Below are 5,642 nucleotides of genomic sequence, written 5' to 3' on the forward strand. Positions count from 1 at the left end.
GTATACTATACTGAATTATGACTAAAGATCAGATGTTATTGATGTCACAAATTTAGTAAAATACATGAAAAGTTCAGATGCGGAAGAGTTTTGGCCTTTTTATTCAAGAAAGTGGCGAAAATATTATAATTTTTGTCATGTTTCTGTATTTTTTCTTTAATAGTTCCATTGGGTACCTAGGGGACGGAAACCATTAGCTAGTTTTTTTTTGTTTCAAGTAAAAACTAGGAAAATTAGAAAAAAACTAGCAAAAACTAGAAAAATTAGCAAAAATTATTTGACCCTCCATTTTGATATTGTGCCATGATTTGGTAACTAAATCAATTTTACAAGTCGACTATTGAAAGATACAAGTATTTTTGCACGATTTTGTGTTAAAAAAGAATAATTAAACTAATTTTTACTATTATAAGTGTATAATTATTCAAAACACATAAAAATATGTCTGAACAACTAAACGTCAAAATACTTCATTGTGTCAGTACAATCATTTGATTGTCATTTGACAGAACAAAAAACTAGAAAACTAGCAATTTCATAAAGGAATATTAGCATTATTAGATTATTCAAGCAATAAACTAGTAAATTAGCTAAAAACTAGTAAATTAGCTATAAACTAGAAAAACTAGCATTGGTTTCTCTCCCCTAGTTGGGTACCAAAAATGAATTTATGACATGGGATACTTTGCACATATTAATTTCAGACAATTATTGATCATTCCGGATCAGGGAAGCTTTAATATTCATAAATTTGTGTTCAGAAGTGAACAGTTTTGAAAATCAGGATTTTTGAAAATTTTCAATGAAATGTTGTTTCATGGTGAAGGTATCCATTTTTGAAATTGACTGAATTTTTCTACTTGAATGTGTTATTTGGGTCCTATTCTTATGATTTAAGCATAAAAATAAGCAATACTGAAAGTATAGTGTATGATAGTACTGTGTATCTTCATGCCTTCTACAAAAATTCAAAAAAAAATATCAATTTTTCCAATCTTTGATACTTTGCCGTTGACCCGTGACATCTCAGTTTATATTTTTTTCGCAAAAAACGCCTGGTTCGTGATCAGGGGATCCCAAAGCCAAGGTTATTACCCTCGCCGTTAAAATGTTTGAAAAATGCTACACCCTATACCGTATACGCATCAAATAAAATGAAAAAAATGGCTTGAATTTTCAGTCACGAAAAATCGTTTTAAAGTTTTAATGTAAATCGTGACAACAAACAATAATGACATCATAAACTATCAGCTTGATTTCAAGAAATATGAAAAGATGACAATTCATCTTTGATATAAGAATAGTACAAAAAGCAACACGTGTGTACAGTATTTTCAATTTCAAGTGATAATTTTTTTATTCTTTTATTAAATACAGTTTTGGGAATTTTATTGGTGTGAAATAATTCGCTTATGATTTATACAGTAAAATCTTGGATAGAGTATGTCTTTATGGTATCCAAAATATGTCAACAAAGTGTAAAATTTGTCGTGAACTTCTTATGTATCATTCGCGCCATTTTTTTGACAGTGACAACAAGTGTATCTTAAAGAGCGTCAAAAAAACTATTAAATTCCATCTGCCAAAGTGAATACAAGTTTATACACACAAGTTTTTCAAGTGCTGGCTAGCACATTACTCCAAGTAAGTCTTAAGGTCCATTTTCCAAGGCGGCGATTACAATCGTGTACGATTTCAAATCGTTGGCCAAAATCGTTAACGATTGAGATCAATGGTTTTTTTGACGCCAAAATCGTGAACGATTTATTATTTGTGGTTTTTTTGACGCCCGATTTGAAAAAAAAACGTGGACGATTGCAATCGTCGCCTTGGAAAATGCACCTTTAGTGTCAATGGCAATTAACGAATCACTGCTTTCGATGGCCAATACTTTGAATGACATGTTATTTACAAAATTTATGAAATAAAGTTTTATTTTTACCAAAAAAAACGACATTTTTAAGTTGCGCTACCAATATTATATGTCATAACTTTTGAATATTATGTGTTAAAAACATATATCTACCACAGTATATATTCCTCAGCTGTAACATTGCTTTTTGTGTTTAATCTTCATAAACGAAGTCATTTTTTTATCGAGCCATTAACATAGAGTGATATCTATTCACACATTACAGTCATTACACACGCATATTTTTATATAACAAATATCATAAAACTTACTAAAACGATTCTTTATATCTGGCCACAATAATCTCGAAGCAAATGAAAAATGTATAAAACCAGTTTTCAATTTCATTTATTCATTCATTTAAACAGTCTTTTATTTGATTCTACAATTTACATTAAATCTGGAAACAAAATACATTTCGAATTCATCGTTGATTCCTTACAATTGTTCAAAACTTAACTAACAAAGTTTGACTTGAGAGAAGGCGAAAAATGTCTTGGACACTGTTCATCAGCTGTGTGTTGATGTTGATCACTCTTCGAGAATTGGAAACAGCGACGTTGAATGGTGAATACGAGGAGAGAAGATGTGAATATGATGTAAGTGCAGAAGGGGTTTTGAATATTAGATCCTCGGATATTTAGTTGAAAAATATACGAATACACAATTTTTAACTTTGCTAAAGCAATTATTTTTCTTACAAACTTAGTTTGTTACAAACTAACCTCTCGATTGGAAATCCCGCAACATTTTCAGTATTTTTGATATTATTATTATACACTGCGACAAAATGTAAGAATTGCTCTCACGTTTGAGTTGCTCTCACTTATGTTGCCAAACCATATCGCCAGTTTACTAAATATTGAAAAAAGTGTCAAACAACAAATGTTAACTAACAAACATCGTAAAATCGCGACCGAATTTGTATTGTTTAAAATAATTTTACTTCGGAGAACAATAAAGGGGAAAAGATTTTTTTTCGACGAACACTGATAAGCTTTTTTCATAGATTTTCATGATATTTCCAATATTTTTTTTCTTCTATATTTTCAAGGGTTGCCCAAAACCAAAGTCTAACATGTTGAATGTACACATTGTTCCGCATACACATGATGATGTTGGATGGTTGAAAACTGTGGATCAATATTACTATGGAACAAAAAAAAATTATCAATACGCTAGCGTTGAAAATATTCTTGATTCGGTAGTTGCTGAATTGTTAAAAGATCCCGAAAGACGATTTATTTATGTTGAATCAGCTTTTTTCTTCAAATGGTGGCATCATCAAACGGATAAATTGAAAGAGGAAGTTAAAAAGTTGGTAAACGAAGGACGACTTGAATTCATTGGCGGTGCATGGAGTATGAACGACGAAGCAACAACGCATTATCACAGTACTGTTGATCAATTCAAATGGGGATTAAGGTAATTTTAACTTTAAACGGCCATTTGGTCACTTTTTATTGAATGAAATAAAATCGTTTTTAATTTTAATTTTGACAATTATACATCAGGCAATTGAATGATACTTTCGGAGAATGTGGTAGACCAAAAATTGGCTGGCAAATTGATCCATTTGGTCATTCCAGAGAATTTGTAAGAATAGAAACAAAATATGTTAAACTTTGTAACATAATTTACATTAAAGGATAAAATTTGTGCTCAAAACATAGGCTTCGTTATTGGCACAGATGGGATACGATGGCTTATTTTTGGGTCGCATTGATTACCAAGATAAAATTGAACGTTTCAAAAATCGAAATGCCGAAATGGTTTGGCATGCAAGTGAGAACTTGGAATCAAAAGCTGATTTATTTACAGGCGCTTTGTTTAATCGATACAGCGCACCCAATGGCTTCTGTTTTGATATCCTTTGCTCCGATGGTAAATTAAAAAAAAGACAAATTATTTTTTAAAATTTATTTAACTTAATACCTTACAAACAATTTTTTTTTAATTTCCCAGATCCAATCGTAGATGATCCAAATAGTCCCGAGTATAATGTTGATGAAAAGGTAATTTCATTCGTTTTTTATTAACTTTTGGCATTGACCTAATGCATGTTTTTTTCTTTCTTAGTTGAAAGATTTTCTCGATTTCATTGACAATCAAGCCAATACGACACGAACAAATAATGTCATTTTAACAATGGGCGATGATTTTATGTACCAAGATGCCGGTGTTTACTTTGAAAATTTGGATGACGATGATGGTGAGACATTTTTTTTAGTAATCACGTGAAAAAAAATTTACTATTTGCTTTAAATCAATTAATAATTTTATATTTACGAATGTTCGAAAAAAAGTCACATCAATGAACGTCAACTTAGTGGACTAAAAGTAAATGCATTTTATTCGACTCCATCGTGTTATTTGAAATCGCTACACGATTCTGAAATATTGTGGCCAACAAAAAGTGATGATTTCTTCCCATACGCATCAGATCCGCATGCATATTGGACGGGCTATTTCACCTCACGCCCAACGTTAAAAAGATTTGAACGACTTGGAAATCATTATTTACAAGTATGTATGATTCCATTATTAACGTTTAATTTGTGGTCGTAATTGAAATATGATATTTCTCAAAACAATTTTCATTCATCCGTTCAGGTTTGTAAGCAATTAAGTGTAATGACCAAAAACAAACTGGAAAACTTCGAGGAAAATCTGAACAATATGCGTGAGGTAATGGGAGTGAACTGAAAAACAGCATGTTGCAGAAGACTATGCACGCTTACTTAATATTGGTTTTGAGAAATGCAGTGAAAACATCCAAGAAGCGCTCAATCAATTAACTACTGAAGAATCAAACGACGTAAAATTCCGATTTGAATATAAAAATTGTGCCGATGTAAATATCAGTTCATGTTCAATTAGCGAAAATAACGATCGATTTGTAGTTACTCTTTACAATCCATTGGCTCATTCCACATATCAATACGTACGCGTTCCAGTTAGTGCTGGAGAATATGAGGTGCTCGACGACAAAAATGTTACTCTCAACTCACAATTAGTTGCAATTCCAAACGCAATTCAAGCAATAGCCTATCGAGAAGCATTGCCGTATCAGAGCTTATTTTCTTAGCCGATGAATTACCACCTCTCGGGTATAAATCATTTTTTGTTCAGAAGAAAACAGACAATAAAGTCCGTGTGATTCGGGCTGACAATCCACCGAGTGATAATGGTCAAAATGGTGCATTCACAATTGGAAATCAATATCTAAATTTAACATTCGGTGAAAATGGTTTATTATATTCAGCTGCAACTGCAGACGTCGAAATGAAAGTACGGCAAATTTTTCAACTTTATCAGGCGTTCAGCGGTAATAATGGTGAATCGAAAAATCGATCGTCTGGCGCATATGTTCTTCGACCAAATGCTAATATAGTATATGAATTTGCAACACGTGCCGAAATTCGACTTTTCAGAGGCGATTTGGTTGATGAAGTTCAGCAGGTAGGTTATTAGGTTATTTTGATTATGGTAGGGGCAATGAAACTCACTCGATGATGGTATTATGCATAAGTGTATCGTAAGGTGCATATGTGTGTACTGTGTAGTACGAGGGTCACTATTTAAGTTTTTTCAAAAACATATATAAGACAATGGGGTTTCATCGAAAATGGTTTTATTGTTTTTCAAAATATTCGCCATGATGATCAATACACTTTTGCATCCGCTCGAACCATTTGTCATAGCATTCATGCCACTCCGAAAGTGATAT

General features: G+C 32.0%; 1 pseudogene; it reads left to right on the plus strand.

The window, feature by feature from the left end:
- The first annotated feature begins 2,975 nt into the window (after positions 1-2,975).
- LOC116346510 lies at positions 2,976-5,386 on the plus strand (annotated as a pseudogene).
- The last annotated feature ends 256 nt before the right edge of the window (positions 5,387-5,642 follow it).

This window comes from Contarinia nasturtii, unplaced genomic scaffold (genome assembly GCF_009176525.2).
Source record: "Contarinia nasturtii isolate CC-2019 unplaced genomic scaffold, AAFC_CNas_1.1 Cnas_scaffold_1565, whole genome shotgun sequence".
NCBI classification, from domain to species: domain Eukaryota; kingdom Metazoa; phylum Arthropoda; class Insecta; order Diptera; family Cecidomyiidae; genus Contarinia; species Contarinia nasturtii.